Source organism: Hippoglossus stenolepis, chromosome 10 (assembly GCF_022539355.2).
Source record: "Hippoglossus stenolepis isolate QCI-W04-F060 chromosome 10, HSTE1.2, whole genome shotgun sequence".
Classification (NCBI taxonomy): Eukaryota; Metazoa; Chordata; class Actinopteri; order Pleuronectiformes; family Pleuronectidae; genus Hippoglossus; species Hippoglossus stenolepis.
The window spans coordinates 24,614,977-24,637,231 of record NC_061492.1 but is presented as its reverse complement, the minus strand read 5'-3'; the positions used below and the strand labels follow the sequence as shown (position 1 = coordinate 24,637,231).

At 39.2% G+C, this 22,255-nt stretch overlaps 1 protein-coding gene across 1 annotated transcript in view; it reads left to right on the top strand.

The window, feature by feature from the left end:
- Window positions 1-22,255, top strand: part of adck1 (aarF domain containing kinase 1) — a 75,987-nt gene that overhangs the window by 11,056 nt on the left and 42,676 nt on the right. The gene's annotated exons all lie outside the window — the stretch shown is intronic.

Sequence of the window (22,255 nt, the reverse complement as noted above, 5' to 3'; positions counted from 1 at the left end):
TCTTTTGTGTTACTACTGTACTACTGGTTGTATCGTGTTAATAGCGGTCATTTTTATGATGAAACAACTGCTCATCCAAATGCAATACAATTGGCAATAGTTTGTTTAAAGTTCCAGTGTGTAAGATTTAGATAAAAAGGATCTTTTGACAGAAATTTAATATAAAATAATCCTAGTGATGTTTTCACGAGTGTGTTTCATCTAAATTATACAAATTGTTTTTATTTACCCTAGAATGGGCCCTTTCTATTGAAATACTTTATATTTACATCGGGGGTTCCTCTCTATGGAGGCCGCCATGTTTCTTGTTGTAGCCCAAACTGGACAAAGTAAACACCCTTTGAGTTTTTATGAAAACTGAAGGTTACCACAGGTTCTCTTTCATGTTTAGAAGGGGAGGTTGAGGTGATGGGTATTCAGCTGCAACATGCAACTTCACCACTTTATGTCCATAAATTCTACACACTGCAGCTTTAAGAAATGTGAAAATGTTTAGAAATGGTCAAACAGACTGTAATGTTCACAACTGGATTGATGGATTTTTGTTGCTTTTGCTGTTGGTAGTGATCTGATAAAATAGAGGACGGCTTCTATTTTGTTTTATATAGTTGCTAGCAAAAGTGTTCCCATAGCATAAAAAACTTGAATTTGCTGCTCATGTTGACCAGCAATATGTTGAACTCACGCTCTTTGATGTTGTCATTGTTTTTTCTTTAAAAGCACAATGATGGGAAGCTAGTGTAAGCCATGGAGCGTGGGAGTGCATGAACCTGGTATGGGACTCTCAAGAACATAAAGCTAACACACCCACAACGAGGGCAGGACATTTTCATTTGTCAACAGTACATCAGGCATGCTATTGTTTTAGAAATTTGACACACTAGTTACACAAGAAAAGAGCAGAAGAAAAAATGTGAGAGCAGAGGAGAAATCAGTGAACAGATTTGTGCACTGCAGCAGCATGAGCGCAAGAAGAAGAGCTGAAGCTGGAATGCAGGAAATCTAAGCACAAATTAGGTATATTTGAGTGTGAGTGCAGGGTTTCTAATGACAGAATTACAAAATCTGAACGTGAGATCATTAATTCCTGCCATCAAACTGAAAGACCACATGCTTGAATAAAGATAGAAGAATAAAGCCCAAATGAAGTTGAGGAAGAACCAATATAAAGACTCAAGTACTAAGATCATATCAAAGCACAATAGTCTCCTGTCATTAGTTTCCCAGTTGACACCTACCCTTCTTAATTTACTGAATAAAGGACCCCAGACCTTAAGACACAGAAGAAGGTGCTCATTAGGCAGTGTACTAACTGTTTTCAAGGTATAGATAGATAGATAGATAGATAACCTTTATTTAGAGAGGGTATACACCAATTGAGAGCAGAGCTCTCGTTGACAATGGTGCCCTGCATTTACATAAACAAGTAAAAATTACAATACAGAGGAGTAACATTTTTTTAAAAAAGGGATAAGATATCAAGAAAAACAGGAGCATTCATCAACTAAAACTTCCCGTAACAAAAACTCAAACTGTTCTAAGGTTAAAAAACTATTGATTGAACTATGAGTCCTGAAGTTTATTCCAACTATGAGGAGCGTGGTATCTGAATGCAGTTTTACCAAGTTCCGTGTGCATGTAGGGTTTGTCAAGGGTGATGTGTTGTTGAGAACAAGTGTGGTGATCCATATTTCTAACTTTTAAAGGGAAGATAAATAAAATGGTAGCTTATTAAGCATAGCTTTGTAAATAAAAACAAGACTGTGTTTTTCACTGCGTGTGGCAAGTGAAGGCCACGCTACTTTCTGGTACAAGGTACAATGATGGGTCCGATAACTGTCACCTGTAATAAACCTTAGGGAACTGTGATATAAAGCATCCAGTGGTTTGAGAGTATGTGTAGCATCATGCATGTAAATCACATCTGCGTAGTCTAGCACTGATACAAATGTTGCCTGCACAATCTATTTGTGAATGCAAAACACTGCCTATTTCTATAAAAGAAACCCAATTTAGATTTCGGCTTCTTCGATAGTTCATTAATGTGAGTTTTAAAAGATAGTTTGTCTTCCAGCCAGATACCCAGATATTTATAATTTTGAACTCTTTTAATTTCAACCCCAGTTTTTCAACTGATATTTAAAATCATGGGGGGTTTGATTTGGGATCTGGTGAAGAGCATGTAATTGGTCTTATCTGGATTTAATACTAGTCAGAGTTTAGCAAGAGCAATGTGATCTTGTATAGACAAGACACTATGTGATTTAGCCATTTTTAAAGGGAGGAGAAACTCTGCACTCGCTCTGGATAACCCTTTTTTGCCAGGACAGTACCAAACATGGGGGTTAGTTGTAATTCAGGGGAAGCATCCTCAAGTAGTTGGAGCAAGCCTATATCACAGAGCCTGTCAGGGATTAGCTGTCTGCAGCATATGCCACTTTACAAATTGAAAATGTCATCCCAAATACTCCTGAGCTTGGGGGAAGACCAGAAAACATGACCCAATGTCTCGTCACTCGACTTACACTTATTACAGGGAGCAGAGACAAAAGGAACAATTCTACATTTTTTGGTCCCGCAAAGTTACGGCTGGTGGGTGAAACTAACATCAGTCCAGCACTGATTGGAAATACCTAGATCCCATTCTTACACCCATACCTCATCCAAAACCTCCGCACATGTTCTTAATCCATATCTCCTTTATATGGAGAGAAGGACTTGTCACAGAAAAAAGACTGACAAGCTATCAGATCCTTGGAGGTAAATTGAATTGAGCTATAGAATGCATCATCTCATTTTAAAAGTGAAAGATGCAAAAGTGTTGATGTTGATCCTTAGTGGCAGACAATATCTGACCAGTGTGAAAAAACATCCACCAAGCCATACTTAAAAGATGGCATTTTACAGATAGAAGCATAATGGCCTTATCCAAACCTCAAAATGTTTACTTTATCCAGTAATTTCACAAGCTTTGGGACAACAAAACTAAACAAGCATGATATGAACTTATACATACTTTTAAATCACAATTAAATATCAGGTATTTGAGGAGGTACAATATTGTACAGTTCTCATGCAGCTTCTGGCACTCAAGTGAACAGCATATATTGTTCTTGCTGGATATTTGCTTTAGAATCATGCAGTGGAGATGAAACCACTGATAACTGTAGTTTTCATTTCCACAGAGCACAACAATGCGGCTCTGTGAAACCGTTGTCTGCATACTCATGAGTCACACAAAAAAGTATTAAATATAGCATTCCTACGATTTCAGTTCCTACTGTCACAAACAAACAGACATATTCCCTCTAATGGACATTTTCATACATCCTGTTTACACTGTTTATTACTAACTCAAAAATTCTACTTTGTTCTGAGGCCCCCAAAATTAATTCTTTTTTATTTATTTTTATTTTTATTTTTTTCTCTTTTTTCTTTGCAGACACACTCTTCAGTCCCACACTGATGAGGCAGATTAAAAGACAAAGGATTGAGAGGAATTAAAACCGAACCAACAGAAACCAAAAACATGACAGAGCTGTGGGCGATGGAGATGGGTCCTTATCTCTGGACTGATTATGCAATTCTAAATGCCTCTTTCTCTTTCCCCTCTTAGGTTCAGGCTTCTCAACTTTTAGTATCTCATTACAAGACATGCCAACAGATGACTGGGAAATTAAATGTAGCTTACTTAGCTTATTTGAATAATGCATGATGGCCCCAGAAGAGGCTTATGGGCAAGGTTGAAAGGAAAGATATACCCTAGAGATGAACTTGATATATTAACTCTAAATATCGAAATTCAGTAATGGGTATGTCTCCTAGACAGAACTTCTGTCTTTAGACAGAACCCATCCCATTTCCCTGCCACAAAGCAGTACTTTTTTTGGACTTGGGTATGATGAGTGGCTCTATAATGCTTTCTATTAAAAAGCATGCTTGTAAAATGCATGCTAAACATTGCGATTTGTGTATTATTTTATGCAAAGTTGGTCTCAGTCGAAGTGATGAACAAAATTCAATTGTGTGCTCAGACAATTGATGACTGATTGACAAAACATGCCATCTGCACTGTTCCCAATCAGGTTTCCATGTCGACTTCTATAATGGTGCATATCTGTCTCCAGCTGCCCCCACCTCCATATGCATATATCGCATCTTCCATACACGTACTTTCTGCTATACCAATGCATGCAGAATGTGTGAGTCAGCCATCATTCACACTCAAATGTGGTCATAGTTAGTTATATCTGTGCTCTACATCTTGCAGACTCACATAATTTACTCAAAAACCCTCTGTGGCTGTCGCCTTTTGTGCCCTGCATGGTTCGGATTCTGGTTATGAAGTCATTTGTAATATAAAAGATGTAATGTTTAAATGCATGAATTTTATATTAGCTAAAAAGCAAGGGTTGTTACTTTAGATATGACATAAGATGTATTTGCTGTATTAAGTTCCATAAATATGATCAAATATTAGATTTTTGTATGAATTTGGTATTTCTGTTGGTGTTTCTGTTTGTATTAATTGTTGAATAAATTAAGGTGAAATGCTTTCTCAATGCTGTATTTGACGATGGCATACAAAGAAATAGATTTTGTCTTTGTTTGTGAGGCAGATTGAAAGCAGCCTCATTAGGAGATGCCGGTACACTACAAGTCACAAGGTTATTTTACAGATCGGGGTGAAAAGAGGAGGATAAGAGGAGGAGAAGGGAAAGATTATGAAATGGCGACAGCAAGCACAAACAGATACTGATGTCTAATGATCGCCTTGCTTTCTCAGCTGCATGAGAAGAAGGCAGGAGCGTGGAGCTGATTTGGGGAAGCAGCCATTTTGAAGGTGGCTTTTTATGGCTGAGAAGAAAGGGAGAACAAAACGCTGATTCACTCGGCACATCTGCACAGTATCATACAATTATCTTTCAGCACCACCCCAAGGTTAGAGATAAAGAGTTGTCTTTTACCCCTATTTTCGTGAATGTGTCTGAGGTTGTCGTAGTAATATGAAAACACAGCGGGGGAGAAAATCAAAGTCTCTGCCTGATTAGTGACTACTCACTAGAGGAAAAATCTTCCCAGTGTCAGGTAATGTGACTGAGTTCTACATTTTCATTTTCAATATCCATCATTTAGCTGATTTCCTTGTGAAAAAATGTTGTAACAGTCGGAATTCTTCTTTTTTACTGTTCTCAGACCTCAGGTCACCCAGTTTCATGATTGTAAAATGTTCACCTATCTATAAGTTGCAACATCATCATGATACTTATTGTTAATCTGGCTTCAGAAATTGTACAAGTGTACGTAGGCAACTGGACTTGCTTGTGTTTCTTGAAGACGTTTCACCTCTCATCCAAGAGGCTTCTTCATTTCTAACTGACTAATAGGAGGTTTCAGGTATTTAACCTCTGGGTCTGTAGGGTACACGTCCACACATAGGCTGCAGCTTAGCTTTGATGCAGAAGCATGAATTGGGCTTAAGTTGTGGAGCCACCCTGCTATTGTTTGAGTCATTAGGGTCTCTGGAGTTGGGGTTTGGTTGGGTGTTTCTTTGGGAGAGAATTTTGGACATCATTGTAAGTGGCTGAAAGTCTGTGTCATAGAACACCTCCTCTGTTAATAGATCGTTTGTGTGATGTGTGGACTGTAATGAGAAACATATCTGGGTTAAAGGTGAGAGACAGAGAGCCAGGAGGCAGCCTGAAGAGGGCAAATGAGCAAAATTTGTTCAACAGGTTTAGTGCACAGCCCTCATCTGTCCCCCCTTCCACACATCAAACCACAGCACATACAGACTTCCACAGACCCTCACTGCCCCCAATGCTTTTGCCCTCCCCCACTCTACCCCCTCTGGTGTGCTCCTTGGGCATAACCCCCCCACCTTCAAAGTGCTGCTCCTCCACTGAAGTGATTAACACCTTCCCTTGTCTGTGACAACTGCCCAGGTGAGGAGACATCTGGAGAGAATTCACCAACGCAAGACACTGGGACCAGACGGTGTCAGCTCCAGGGTTCTGAGGACCAGTACCAGCCAGCGAGCTGCTATTTTTCAGCATCTCTTCAACCGGAGCCTTCATCAGGAGAAGATACCGGGCTGTGTAAAACGTTCTGCCTGGTTCCGGTCCCCAAGAAGATGACTCCATCTGGCCTCGACCATCGACCTGTTGCCATCACATCTCATTTGATGAAGGTACTGTAGAGGATGGTCCTGGCCCACCTCAGACCACAGGTGAAATCATCGCTGGATCCTCTAGAGTTCGCCTAACAGCCTTATCCGGGAGTGGATGATGCAATTATCTACCTGCTGCAGCGAGCCCACTCACATCTGGATCAAACTAGTCGCACTGTGAGAATCACATTCTTTGATTTTTCCAGTGCGTTCAATACCATCGACCAAGTGCTTATAAGGGAGAAACTGCAAGCAGTTGGGGTAGACACATCCACCATCTCCTGGATTAGTGACTATCTGACAGGCACACCTCAGTTTGTCCATCTGGGCAGTGTTCTGTCTGAAATGTTTGTGAGTGCTTCAGGAGCTCCACAGGGGACTGTACTCTTCCTCTTCACATTGTACACCTCTTTCAGTACAACTCCGAGTCAAGCCACTTGCAGAAGTTCTCTGATGACTCTGCAGTGGTTGGATGTACTGTATAAGTGATGGGAGGGAGGATGAGTACAGAGTGGGCTGGTAGAAATCATCTGCTTCTGAATGTGGCCAAGACCAGAGAGATGGTGATCAACTTCAGGAGGAAGAGGACGTTTTCACAGCCACTGCGTATTCTGAGAGAGGATGTTAACTGAATTGGAAGACCAACACTGACACTGTGTATAAGAAAGGGATGAGCAGACTCTATTTCCTGAGGAAGTTGAGATCTTTCAACGTGTGCAGCAAGATGTTGGAAATCTTTTATCAGTCTGTTTAGCCAGTGCACTGTACTTTGCTGTGGTCTGCTGGGGGAGTGCATCAGAGCAGAACAGACTTTCCACATTAAAACTCTCTGATTACTCCTGCAATAACTTTTATGATAATAGTATTTTACTATTATTAATATTTTTGGGCACATCTTATATTCAGAATTTATTTTAGTCATACACATTTGCAAACAACTACTGCAATTTTGCACGCTTGTCTCTAATTTATAGTTTGTCATCGTAACTAGTCTCTTGTTCTTCGCTCTATGTGCAATGCCCTTGACATGCTTCTGTAACACAAATTCCCAATTTGGGATCAATAAAGTACATCTATCTATCTATCTATCTATCTGTAATGACTCTCAATACAGGTACAGACCAGAGGTTGAATACCTGAAACCTCCCATTAGTCATTTAGAACAGAAGAAGCCTCTTGGATGAGAAGCAAAACACAAGCAAGTCCAATTGCCTACGTACACTTGTACAACTTCTGAAGATACCATGACCTGGATGACTGAGAATCTTCACAGACATATTGTTAATCTGTATGAATACTTTTTCAGGTGTCCCACTTGTGGTCCTTTCTTGAAACAAATCAGTTTCAGTGTTCTAGTTTGGGGGCCTCAGAATAATCTTTGCCTTATGCAGAGTGTGACCTTCAGCATTTACTGTCGTTTGCAGCCGAGTGTAAAGCTGTGGGAAACAGTCCGCATATCCAAGTGGTTCACTGTTGTAAAATGGTCCAGCTTCCTTGGGAGTGAGTTGCAGCCCCAAGTGAAAGGAGTTCAAGTGTCTTGCAGTCTTTTTCATTGGTGAGGGTAAAATGGAGCGTGATATGGAGAGGTAGATAGTGTCCGCAATAATGCAGGGGTTATACTGGTTCGTTGTGGTGTAGAGGAAGTCTAGCATGAAGAACCCTTAAAGCACTTGAAGCACCCTTAATTTGTCAGTTCATCTATGTTTCAACATTCACCTATCATGAGCACTGTCTAGTGAACAAAATAATTAGAAAGTTGACGGAATTAGTTACCTCTGTAGGAGCAGACATCTAAAAAGAGCTTGTTGCTTCTTCGTACCTAAAAGAAGGTTTAAAAATATCGGACTCCTAGACACACCCTTTAGAGGTTTTCTGGGTATTCCAACTGGGAGGAGATCCTGGGTTCCAAACTTTGGAGAGGTTTTATGTCTCATCTGGCTGATGGACCTCTTTAGGATGAGCTAAAAGATGTCTCTGGACTACCCTACTTTTCATGCTGCCACCATGTACCTGCCCTAGATAAGTGGTCTTCAGATCCATTTGGTTCCTAGTAACTGAGATCTGAACTATCATCTGAGTTTGAACGGATCCAAATTATATTCGAAGTTTGATTCAGTAAGGTCTTTATATATTCTATAGTCTCAATATTTGATGGTTAAATGATGTGGCATCATGCTGCTGTCAGTGTTTGTTTTCTAACTCTATTGGGTCTCTTGGGGTCCACCAGAGTCAGGTTCCTGGCATCTAAGTTTTTTTCAAACTATATTTGACCATCCTTGGTCTTAATTTTACATTTTATTTTGGAAAAATAACTGGAATCCCATACTATATAGTTCTTCTCCTGGTCCTTATACTAGTTTGATTTGATTTGTAATAATTGCACAGGTTGTCTATGAGCCTAATCCTGTATCAATCTGCCATGTCTGTAATATTTCCATATACAGTATATCTCTTGAGCCCTGCAACTTCCACTGACTTAGACTTTAGACACTATGGATAGCTGTTACAATTTGGGATTGATCATGTGTCAAGTACTAGAGAGGCTCTTGTTCTTTTGGGTTAATTCCTTGAGCTCACTCATAACAACTTTGCAAAGAGATGCAATAACTTTGAGTGGAAATGTTAATTTGATCTACTCTGCATTGACATCCACAGTGCCCCAGGACAAAGGATCATGATGATGAGTATAATATTTAAGCATCAACGGTTCATTTATTTTCTCCAAGACTTTGAGTTGAGGGTGTATTACCAGATCAATAAAAGCTAATTTTAATATTTATTCACTAAAACTATAAATCATTTCCACAGCCTGCTCCATTATTAAAGATAATTGCATTAAAAGTACAGTCTGAAGCTGGATTTTTATTTTTGTAGAATTACGGTGCAGCATGATGCATGTAGCCAGAGTTAACACCCACTTCCTCATTGGGGCTACAGCAGCTAAAAAACAGAGACCTCGGGATGTATTGTGAGTGTTTCTCCTTAAATGTGTCCACGCCTGGAGGCTGCAGTGTTTGTTGCAACCTATGAACTAAAGTAGTGCACACCATATTGACTGATGATTCTCAGAGCACAACCTCAAGCAAGTATTTTCTTTTCTAATAGTAACAGTTGGGGTATGTAATGTACAACGTTGGCATTTGGGCCTTTAGGGTGGGGTAACAGTGTTCGCCCTCTCAGGAGAAAGATGGTTCTCAGTACATAAAATGGCAAATTGTCAGATTCAGTACAACTGGATTTTTTTTTTCTTGTTGCCAGCATTACAGGAAAGATTGGGGTAACTGATCAGTCTTCATATTATTCATTTTCAGTTCTAACTTAAATATTGCCTATAGTGGCAATATTGCAAAACTTGAATGGGATGGTTTCTTATTCAGATTCATTTTAATCATGTTACAACTATGTGGTGTCTTCGTAATTGTAAAAGTGCTTATTTTTCATCTGTAATGAGCATCAATTTGCACTAAGGCAACCATTCTTCTGAATCTGATGTAGGACTGGAATGCACTAAATCTTTCCACCAGCAGATGTCAGCACTGACTGCATCCCTCAGTTTATCACTACTGCTGTCTTCCCTTAGGAGAAAAGGGACAATGTTCCGCTCAGATAATTGCCAAATGCCACTCGTCAACTTCTGGCTCTTCTGAGGGACACACTATGAAAATACTACTGTGGAGCTAGAGAATTGTTGACCTTGATGAGCTCATGGCAGCAGCTTATCAGCAAAACGAGTCTGAGGTGGTAAAATCCTGAAGGGGTATGAAGAAGGGGGAACGTTTAACATTTGCTTCCCAGCTGTCTGCTGTAGTCAGATCACTGCTGACAAGCTGATCTCCAGCCCCAGCAGCAGCAACAGCAGCACAAATACTCACTGGTGTTGTCTCTGTGCCACCCAGGGCAAAGGAGTCAAACAGCAGCTGGTACAGCACCTCAGAGCATGAGGTTTAAATGCTGTATGTTTTTCAAGCAGTGTACACTCAAACATGATTTGTCATTAATAAAAAAAATAGCGAACATCTAGCATTTTTCATCTTGTAAACACAATTTTACTATTTTTCAACATGTTTTGCACAGATTTGGGCAAACAGTGCCAATAGCACATGCTTGAGTTGGTCTGTAGCCTGTGTTTACATTAGAAATAACTTCTGAAATGTAATGAAAGACAAAATGTCTTTGCTATAAATAGCGAACAAATGTTGCATGTCTTAAAAAAATACTTTTTGGAATTTTCTTTGACCAAAAGCAAGACTGTTCAAAATCTCAATAGTCAACAATCTGATAAGGTTAGAAGTATTATTGATAGAGCTTATGTAGACCAAACTAGTGGAGTAAAGATTCTGAAACAGAGACCAAAACCTTTATACAAACATTCACAATATTGCATCTGGTCCTGACACAGGATGATGGGACAGCAATACTGCAACCCAAAAATCCCCCAAAAAGTTGGTTCAAGTTGTATATTTTGTAAATATTATTAATCACGCCTATTCTGTTGTCTTCCATCTACATTTGTCACAAGACTATTTTGGTCCAGTTATGATGGAGTGATGATGCCTGCAGTAAATGTTTAATTAGGTCAAGATAGAAAACAACCCTATGATTGCAGACCCCTCGAGCAATGTGGGAACATTTTGGTCACCATCCCCGAAAAAAACAACAACTCAGAAATCAAGTTCTAATCCAATCATTGTTTAATTGCAGAGGTATTCTAAAGGCCTTCCAGATCACCCAAATCAACTCTGCTGGGGCTGGGCCAAAATATCATGCTGAAAGAGTTTATATGCAGATAATGATCCAGATCGTTCCTAGTTACTGATACCTTTTCTCGGCCATAGTTGTACCATTACAAATTTAGGGATACTTTTCTACAATGCAAAAAAGAACTGGCAGGCTGCTGAACTGAAAGCTCAGATAAGAGCGGTTGGAAGCCAGGTACACTGTGGTCATCCAGACTTTGTTTTTTAATGCAGCAGAATTAATTATACATAGTATTCTCATTTGCATTTTCACTGTTTTTGTTGTCACGTTTCTTAACAAGGAAGAAACAGAATAATTGATCATTAATTATGGATTTCATAAAAAAGTGTCATCCCCTTGTGTTAGTGAACAGCCATTCAACATCTGTTGTGTTCCTCTCTTTGCTCCACTATTGTGCCAATATAGTTAAACATGTGGTGTTATCATTGGAGTGGATCTGCAATATGTACTAGATATCTAGATTTAATGTGTCTGTGCGTTTTATGCAAGCACCTTTAGCTACATTATCATGTTGTGCACTTTATTAAAATCTCCCAAATCTCCTACTATCAGCTTGGAACTATCTACATCACCATAGTTTCTGACTGTGTTACTAGTATTTCCATCCTCTAGTGTTATTGTGGTGAACTGGGTAATAGCTTTTCTTGCCTTAGTGGGGTAGTGTGTGTTCCTCTGTTTGTACCGATACACCGCACTGGTCTGGGTGCGATGCTCGTGGTGTGGGTTGATGAATATTTACCCTACTCCTTTCAACTTTGACTGCTACAGAAAATTGGCCGTCAAATTCTTCCCTTTAGCCTCAGATCAGACACACAAACTGACAGTCACAATAATATTACACTGATGAAAATATACTCTAAGTTGTTAGTTCATTTAATCAATGCAGTCTAATACAAGACCCATGCAATAAAGGCTCTCTTCTTGAAGGTTGTAATGATTAGTTTTTTAGAAGTGGACTCAACTCTATGATCATTCTGGAGGCTACAGTTTGTGGTGCTGCAGAACTGTTGTGTAGTGTAATAGTATAACAGCAATACAACATGTATTCTGTCCTTAATGTGACAGCTACTGGTCAGTGTATCATTTTGTTTTCACTTCTAGTTACTGATGCAGGTGACTGACATCCTACATTTGAACCCACAACTTGTTTAATCTGCACTAAACTGCTCCGAGAGAACAACTATATGTTAGTTTTCGTGTAATAAGACAAACTGAGCACACTGTAAAATATACTGATCCCAGCTTGTTTTACTCAGTGAAACCACACAAATCATTTGTCATAAAGTCGTCTATTCATTTCAGCCTATTAATCATTTTAGCTTTGTCAGCAACAAGCCGTCACTGTGTCCTCTCCAAAACAGGTACTGAATGTTACAGCTGTAGCATGTGAGCAAACTTTCTTACATGCTCAGTTAGATCAGTCTGCAGACATGATCCTCCTCAGGAATTCAACAACAGCTGCATCAGGGGTGGGATATGATACATTTCATCTAAATTTGTAAAACTTGTACCAAAATAAAACACTGATGTTCAGAAAAGGAATTGGGCTGATTGCCAGGCTCATATGTTTTTAGTCTCAATGCAATGAAAATGAAAATGAAATAAACTTTGTGTTGAATATAGAGAGACCACATTTTTGGGGGATAGTGGATTAAAAGGTTTTCATATAATTATTCCAAATTCATGACAAAGTAGACCTCAGGGTGGCTTTTTCAATTTCAAAGTTTAGTGAAATTATCAGATTTACATTTGTTAAGGCTTTTCGTAGTGAAAACTAGGCCAAATTATCTGCTGTCAGAGAACACATTTTTTTGGAAGCATCACAACCTCAGCAGGTTCCAGTACAATATCCATGGATTAATTGTTGCTGTGCTCAAAGAGCTAAATTAGTTAGTTTTTTTAACTTGAAATATATATTATTAAGCCATTTTTACCAAACAGTAAACCATTCCCACTATTACCAAATGTTGGTTGCTTCTACTTCAAATGTGAGGGTTTGCTCTGCTCTGTTTCATACTTTTGCACTACACCTTCTTCCACAGCTGTAAAGGTAGATGGAAGTGTAGTGTCTGAAAGAATTCTAGACACATATGCAAAAACATTAGAACAACAAAAGTCCTCCATCGTCCATACTAAATTGAATCAGTTTCTTCAAAATCAAATGACTGTCAGAAAGTGTCCACTGTGATGGAGCTGCAGCAGGTGTATATCCGTAGTGTAAAAAAGTGAGACAAGCATCTCACACTGTTTGAAAGAATCACAAGTTTCTGCAACATGGCACAATTACGCAAGAAAAGGTGCAAACACTCATGACAGTGACCACAGCCATTGGTGCAAACCAGGTGCAGCTAAACACATCATGGATGAGACAACTTGAATCTGCAATCAAGTTTGTCTGAGCAAGTAAATAGTTAAAGCTTATTTAAAACCAAATACCCTAAGTACTATATCTATCAGTCGGCCATTTGCAAACACGTGTTAGCTTTTGAGATATTTTGCATAGTTTTTTTTAAGTTTCAAAATGCGATGGGGATGTAGTACACCCACCTTAAAATGCTGTTTCTCCTGCTGAAACACATTCATAACTCACTGTAGTTTGGCCTTTGCTTGTACGCCATTTTCGGCTTTTGTGCGCATGTGCACTTTTAGTATGAATCCTACGCACTGTTTTATAAATGAGGCCCCTGGACTTTAATTTTGATCTGCAGCAAATTTCACACACTCATAAATATCAGTTTCTCTCTAAATATGACTGACTTTTTTCATCATGATTCATGAATTATTGTCTGAGAAATCCTGGATGTGTTCTTCCCTGGGTCATGCCCCACTCTTTTACAAAATTTCGTCGTCTAATGACAAAACATAAAGATAAGTCATAATAAGCAACTGGCACGGACGAAGTGGGCATTTTGTAGAGGAGGACAGTCTCGCTGATCCTCACTGAGTCACAGTATCCACCTGGTCGTGGCAGAGAACGTTTCTGTTCACGTGGCACTAAGACACAATTACTGAAGCATGATAATAAAATGCAGAGAATGAAATGAACTGAGGCTTGCAGTGAAACATCACCACCCAACACCACCACCTCTCACTCTCTCGTCCGTTCTTCATTTCTTTCACTTATTACCACATTTGAGACTGAGTCCCACATCCTTGCTATGCTTTTCACATCATAGTGAGAGAAAACAGCAGCTTCTCAGAAGCACAGTAAGGGCCTGCGCCTACTGCCGGCTGTAAGCGATAACGAATAGCTGGTATTTTTCCCACCTTGTTGTATTGCTGTTGGCCTTTGTTAAAATAAATGACATATTTAAAACACGGCATGGCAGAACTATGAGATACATTCAGTATCATTTTATTAAACGCTGAAGGATTTTTTTTGTGAATGCCTTTGCTAACACCTCAAGCTTCGTTGCTTTAATACTTGTAGACGAGGCCTCTTGACAACACAGGCTTAAATCTGCTCACAAACATGCACATCCACATATAGCCCCCGTGACAGGCGGCAAGATGAGCCTCAGTGAGCTGAGTAACGAGCTAATCATGAGCAGCCCAATAATAAATAGTCCTTGTTCATAGTCCACTAATCCCAGTCATTTAGCAGTGGTGTGGCAGCAGAATCAATTACTGCAGCTGGGCTCCCAGTATAGGGCCCCGCTCTCTGCTCTGCTGTCCAGCTGCACACAACACACTCACACCTTTGACCCGCTACACAATGAGACACAATTATAAAGCTACTGTTGTATATTGCTTAGCATTCATAATATCAATTATCTAAAGAAATATGCCTTTTCCACAAGACAAGGACGCCATACATTATGACTATATAATGATACTAGACAGAAGAGGATACATAATTAAAGCATATACAAAAAAGCACTAAAGATTTATAAGACAAACTTAAGGTGATAACGCTTGCTGAATTCCTTTCCTACATATTGCACACAGGGGTGGTGTTGATCTTCTCTCCCAGTGCATATTGTATTAAGTGTTGGATTGTTCCTTTAATAAAAGGAAAGTGCCTGAAAACATTAACAAATATTGGAGCCCCATATCAGCTTAAGTCTGGCCCATTGTTCACATTTAACCCAAATATAATGGAGGCCAACCTACAGTATTTATAAACCTCTCACCAATAACAGCTTCCACTCTTCTGGGAAGGCTTTCTGCAAGATTTTGGGGAATGTTAGTGGGAATCTTTGCCCATTCATCCAGAAGATTATTTGTGAGGTCAGACACTGATGTTGGACAAGAGGACATAGCTCGCAATCTCCGTTCTAGTTCCTCCCAAATGTGTTTGATGGGGTTGAGATCAGGGCTCTGTGCGGGCCACTCAGGTTCTTCCACAGCAAACTCACCCAACCATGCTTTTATGGACCTTGCCTTGTGCACTGAGTACAGGCATGCTGGAACAGAAAAGGGCCTTCCCCAATCTGTTCCCACAAAGTTGGAAGCATCGAATTGTCCAAAATGTCTTTGTAAGCTGAAGCATTAAAATCTCCCTTCACTGGAACTAAGGGGCCCAGTCCAACCAATGGCAATGTAACTGATTGAAACCCCTGCATTTTATGATTAAGAGGTGTGTCCCAATACTTTTGTCCATATAGTGTAAGTCAGAATATCACAGCCTCTGCTACACAGATGTTGATTTCTTTTACTCCCTCTCTTGTAAGTCCCCTGACCCAATGAACCTATTTAAATACATATTGACTTTAATAAAAGTGGTCCTAACCCCCCCACCCCTCCTCAAAAACGTGTCACAGCATGCTTATGTAAAGTGCTTTATAGACAAAGGTGTAAAACAAAAACATAATGACAATAACAATAATTATATTATATTCATTTTATAGACACATAAGTCAGTCACAATTGGACTTATCTATTGATCACACAGACATATTTACAATACTGCAATAGCATAAAAACAATTCACCATAATTTATTTGTCTGGAAAAAAGTATTTTATTAGCAGTTTGGTTGAGTTCATTGAACCTGTCTGCCTGCCTCTCTGTCTGTCTTTCTGTCTACAGTGAGAATCAGTGGAATTGATTTCAGAATTGTGTGGACTCTGCTGGCTTTATGTCTCTGCCTCTCCCTGCAACACTTGCACACAATCAGAGAGCACAAAGGGAGAGGAGGAGCGATTCCTAGAAAACAATTTGCCATCTGTGCTTAATGGCATCGGAAGGCTGTCCACCGACCTGCACCGCAGGGAATTGGCCCCAGGGCCAATGCTTTAATTACATACATAAAGACAGAGTGAGTTACAGAGAAACAAAAAACAAGAGCACAAAACTGTTTCAAAGCAGTGAACTTTGAAACAGTTTTTCACTAAACAGTAGCACTTTTTCAAAACTGAGAAGGATATTTACGGATTGAAGCTGTGAACAATGGGCCAAATAGTTTCTTCATTCAGATTTCTGCAGTAGAAGACCTGAAAAATACCCATTTTCAATTGCAGTATATAGTGCTCCAGACTCATCATCTACAGGCTGCACTGTTATGCTTTATCTCATAATATAAACAAGCACTCCAGACATGACTGAAAAACTATAGAACTAGAAAACTAGAAAAAAAAGCAGTGAATCTGTCCTTGGGTGAATAATGTACGTGTGTATTTGCATACAGACTGAAGAAATTAGATATGATGGTCACATTCTCATGCCAGGTGGGAAGTGACAAACTTAAAGCAGCCCTCTTGTGATCAGATAACCCAAGACGGACCAGGCCCTTTGACTGGGCACTAAACCAAGCATCATGTGGGGCGACCATGCACCAATCCAAGAAATGCAACAGCACAGACTAGAGCACAGACAGTAACACACACGATCACATCAACAAAGCTATCGGTAGGGGGGGGGACGAGCATTACTTTGTGTATTACAGCCTGGACATTTTGACAGCTTGTGTTTTTATTTATTGGGAAATGTGATTATTTCACTGTGACTATCAATCTGATGATGAACCACTGAAGCAAGAAGAGACGACCGTCGCACCCATCTTTTCCCCTCATATCAGCAGAGTATATTTATTAGACTGGTGATGCAAAATCATATAACACTGGGTTTAAATCAAAGTGTCTTAAATCTTAATGATGTTATACAGATAGGAGATACTTGAAATGAGAATGAGAAGTAGAAGTTGAGCCATGCTCAGTCTTTTCTGCCAGGCAACCCTGTACCCAGAGTCCTATGTGTTGGCTCTTCCACAGTGCCACAGTGGCCTCACTGAAGAGAATGACAGGTCTGTGTTTGTTATGGGGGACTGAGCATCTTGTCACACTTTTTATACTCTCTCATTTATCTTTAAATGACTACATCCAATTGTTAAACATTGCATATCAAATGAAAGAACAAAATCTCAAGCAAATATTGTGTATTAATTGCATTTCTATATCTTATTTCAGTACAGCGTTATAGTCATTTAAATAGTCAGTGTGCAAATTATATATTGCCCCATCAGTCAGCAAGTTGTTGCACTATGTGGGGTAAGAGGTCACAATGGATTTTGCCCAGTGCTTTGGTGGGTCATTTTTGGAATTCGAATTAAAAATTTAAATCAGCCACAAACTAAAAGGTTTATTAATTCCCAAACTTGAACCGATTCTGGAATGTAGCCTTTAAATCAGTTGCAAATAATAATACTTAACAACTACTAGATTTTGTTCAAGATTTTGTTCCCTCACTTACTTTTTGCAAAATATTTGCCATGTACCTGAATTTCAGCCATAACTGCCACCTTCACTGGTGTGTCAGTGAGAGTAGAAGTTAAAAAAATGTCTTTGTTTGTGTCAAGTTGATTTTCTTGGACCAGCTTTTGGTTGTCGTCAAATTTCCTCAGGAGTTTATTGGCGGGTGGAACTAACATTTCTATGTGAGTTGCTGCTAATGGGCAGGGCTGGGGCCTAGAAAGGCAGAGTTGGTGCTGGGATCATGTGACAACTTACCCCAAAATCATTGAGACAAGTTGCCCCAAACTGCCATGTTTGCTCATGTTAGCTATATCTTAAAATTAGCTTGAAGCAAGACTTTAGCAAAGGTATACCAAGATACTTCATTCTCTCCTTTACCAAGTACAAATTAATATTCGTTAAACATTTTAAGGAGATTATAACAAAAGGTGTCAAGTGAAGTGTTTTTTACTTTTGAATGTGAAAAATGGTAAATCGTTGTCCCCTCAGTGAACTATGGCCAAGTCAGGAGAGTTTAAATGAATCTCATGCAGCTGTGAAAAAAGATTTTACCAATTTAAATCAAGTATCGATAATTATGTGGTGATCAGTGTTGATATTGGATGTCGGTGGTCACAAAAAAAACTATAAGAAAAGAACAAATATATTCAATCATAGTGAAACTACAGCAGGTCAGAGGACGTGTAGGGGCTTGTGCGTTCACACTGCTAAAGGAATTAGGTCACATGTGGCTAGACCACCTCCGAATGTGGTCTGGCTTGATCAGATCTTTATATGATCTGAATGTGTTCACACCTGTACTTAGAGCTGTCCACTTGTGATCGGGTCACAAAAACCACATGTTAATGCCAGGTGTGCACAGGCCAAGTGTGCCTTGCTTTTCCCAGACCGGATATGACATCAGACCAAGCAGATACACAAATCTAGTATTCTACTTTTAAGTATCGCCCTCCAGAGGTTAATATGTCAACAATGTGACAACTTACCCATGTGACAAGATGCCCGGTCTCCCTAATGTTGATGACCATAAAGGCCTTTGAGAGTGTGTAGTGAATTAGGCTTATTTATAGGGCTAGTTCTTCACTGTTTTTTTTTTAGAATTGTGTAAGTATAGTAAATTAGGCCAGAGATGGATTAAAGAGTTTGATTTGAGATGTTTTTCACCACAGTAAACATGGCCTGCCTTAAAGTAACCATGTTACAGTGTTTAATAAACTGATTCGTTAACTGTCATGGAAGACAGAGGATAGAGGATTAACAAAACCTAATTTAACAGGTTTCTTCTGAATAAAGTTCATTGTTTTTCATGAGAAAGAACGAGAGTGAAGCAGCTGGATGAAAGGAGAAATTATTACATTTAGTTTTTAATAAGTCCACCTAGTCCTACTAAAACTGAAACTTGCACAAAATGGCCTGTAGAGATCAGAATAAGTAAAGCCTTGTTTTCTGTTGTTTATTATCTGTGTAATCTGATTCCTCTGAAGAACCTTGTTACTTAATACAGTTAAAAGCTCTGATGGGGGTGTTTGCACTGACCCACTGGCTCATAATGTATGAGTCAGCCTTTGATTTCAAAGTAGATATTCGTCAAAATGAGTCAGTGTTCTAATGGTAATCTTACCATTTATAAAGTACGACTCTGTGTCCATCCACAGATTCCAAAAAGTATTTTTGTTTTGTTAATTATGTTATGGTTTCTCTTTGCTGACACCACACCAGAGAACAACTTTTCATTTGTTTTCTCATGGAGGCAGAAGACTGACATTCTTATCTCTCTGTTATTTATTTAGACAATGACCATCATCAAGATAATTTCTGATCCATAATGTAGTCCAGAGGCTACAATGTGACGGAGCAGATTTCTCTGTTATCAGACCATTGAATGGGCATGATCATCATTTTGATAGATAGATAACTGCAAAGTTTAACTACTTACATTCGTATAATAACAGCATTTCAAGGTTTCCTTCTTTCCTTTCCTTCTCCCCTTCCACCTTGCTCTATCCGACTGTCTCCTCTTTCTAGCCAACATTCCCTCGTTCTTCCACCCTCTAGCATCCATTACACACCACCCTCCAAACCACATACACACACACACACACACACACACACACACACACACACACACACACACACACACACACACACACACACACACACACACACACACACACCTCCAGCCTTCTATTTACCGTCCTTGCCAACTGTGTGAAGAGGATGAGTGGAGAGATACCCAGAGGCATTCTGCACTGAGCTCCTGTGTCTCTGTGATGTACCACAAATTAACCCCCGTGTCTAATTCACTAACGGTCCATTTGATTGGATGCCGCGTGTGTGGAGATGGTGGGTGGTGGCCAGCGTCAGCCTATCCCAGAGCAGCAGTCCCTCTCAGGCTGTCAGTGAGCAGCATTGCCATGGTGATGTCATCCTCAAGCTGTGAGCCCACCTCCATTGGACAAAGCATACTGATTACTGAAGGAGAGGGGAGAGAGAGCAGTGATGATGAATCTGATGATTAGGCTACAAGCCGTGGGCAAACTGATGCCAGATTTTCATTCTGATCAGAGCCTCTAATCAGCTCACATACACAGTCTGCCAGAAATAGATCTGACGTGACTTCAGGTGATGTGGCTGTCTGGAGGCAGAGGCTGTGCTTAGTTCAAATCATTGATTTGTTAATTGGACTGAGAAATTATCCAACACAGTCAAGACACAATAATTGATGAGTTTATTTTTCTCTTTTGTCAGTGATATATTTTACTGAACAGACACAACTTAATCTGCACGACAGAGGAAATATGCCAAGAAATGCAACATTTCTCTGCAGTTAAAAAATGAAAATGTTCACCGGGCAGAAAAAGGATCAGACGTATAATTACTGTAACACTGCAAGTTAATGTCCCCACTGCTGTGTAAAAATGTATAATAATAATATAATAATAATAATGATTATTATTTACCCAAGTTTGTAAACTCTTAGACTCGAGTGAGTACATCTTGTAACTGTGCACAGAAAAACGCAGACACAGAGACACATACACATACAAAAGAACACTTGCTAATTTGCAATAAAAATGTTTTGCAGTTGTACATTTAAAACACAGCATTAATAATGTCACCATTATGTTGGTTTTAATCACAATTATGACTGCATTGTGTCAGTGAGGTTTAAAGTTAAGGTTTTCAGTGTGTGTTTTAGTGTTTAATGTGTGTATTTCCAGTTCAAACAACAAAATATATGAGAAAGATTTTGCATTATATTAATCCCAATAACTTCAAGATTCAAGTTAGAATTATCTCAATTAAGTTGATTCTGACACTTGTTTTAATAAAATCACCAGCATTGTGAGATCAATTTTGAAAACGGTTAATCTCAGAAGTTATTTTTCCCGTATGAGGCCGTTATGAAAACATTTATTATTTTAATTAACCATGCCTCAAATAGTCAAATTGACTTGATTTAAAATAGTCTCCTTTATTGTTTCGTTGTTAAGTTTGTTATTTTGTTTTTTAGATTTGTTGATGTATAAAGTCTTTTTTATAATGGAAGTTGGGTAGGAGTCCAAGTTTAAATACAAAAATATTTTTTGTATAAATAACTGCCTCAGCAATCATTTAAGTTTCGTGCGAGTCAAAGCATTTGCGTATAGTGCTCCATATGGTTCAACACAGAGGAGGTGGCTTCAATGGGTTTTCCTCGAGAAAAGGCTCATCTGGTAATCTCTGGCGACTTGTTTCTGTCGTTGCATTGTCATCAGTGCCCAGATGACACTCATGTCAAAATGTCCTATGGGAGTTTGTGTGTGTGTTTGTGTGTGTGTAGTGGGGTTACAGAGGTTAAGGGGAGCTAATTTCACGGCTTTTTATTTCCACTGGTCTCAGGAGAGGAGCTCTCTAAGCATTATCACTTCCAGCTGGTTCAAGTAGAGCAGACGGGACAGGACCATCACACACCATCACCTCAGACACAGTCTCATCTGATTATTACCCTCATTTGGTTATGGATATATATTGTATGTAAGTGAGCATTGGGTACAGAGCTACAAAAACACATATGTATGTGTGGCTCTTGTTCCGTATGTCCGATATAAACCAGCTGGGAAGTGAAAATTCTGAAATGCTCTTCTAAGACTATATATATATATATATATATATATAAAACACTGCTCAACTGCTACTTAACAACAGTGACTTAAGTGACGTGCATTTACATTAGTGGGAAAACCATCAATAAGCAGGTTGAGAAGTTGTGGTAATTGTGGCGACACATATTTGTGATCATGATGCTTTTGCATATGTAAGGAAAAACAGAAGACCGACTCTTCATCAGATGACTGAGAATGCCAACATAGAGTGTGGCCTTACAACAATGTCCAATTAGAGACAACTTTTCGTCCTTAACTTTCTTAAGTGACATAAAATCATCAGCTCCCAAAGAATTTACATCCTTCCTAATTTACAGTTACCATTTCATGTGCATTGGGGCTGGGTAATTAATTGAATTTCAATTACGATTATTGCTTCCAACAATTATGAAAACAAAGTAATCAGCAGAAAACGATTATTATCCTTCCTTTTATTTTGCAATGATGCTCTCGCGCACGCAGTTCACCTGCCACACACAACACGAGAGGTAA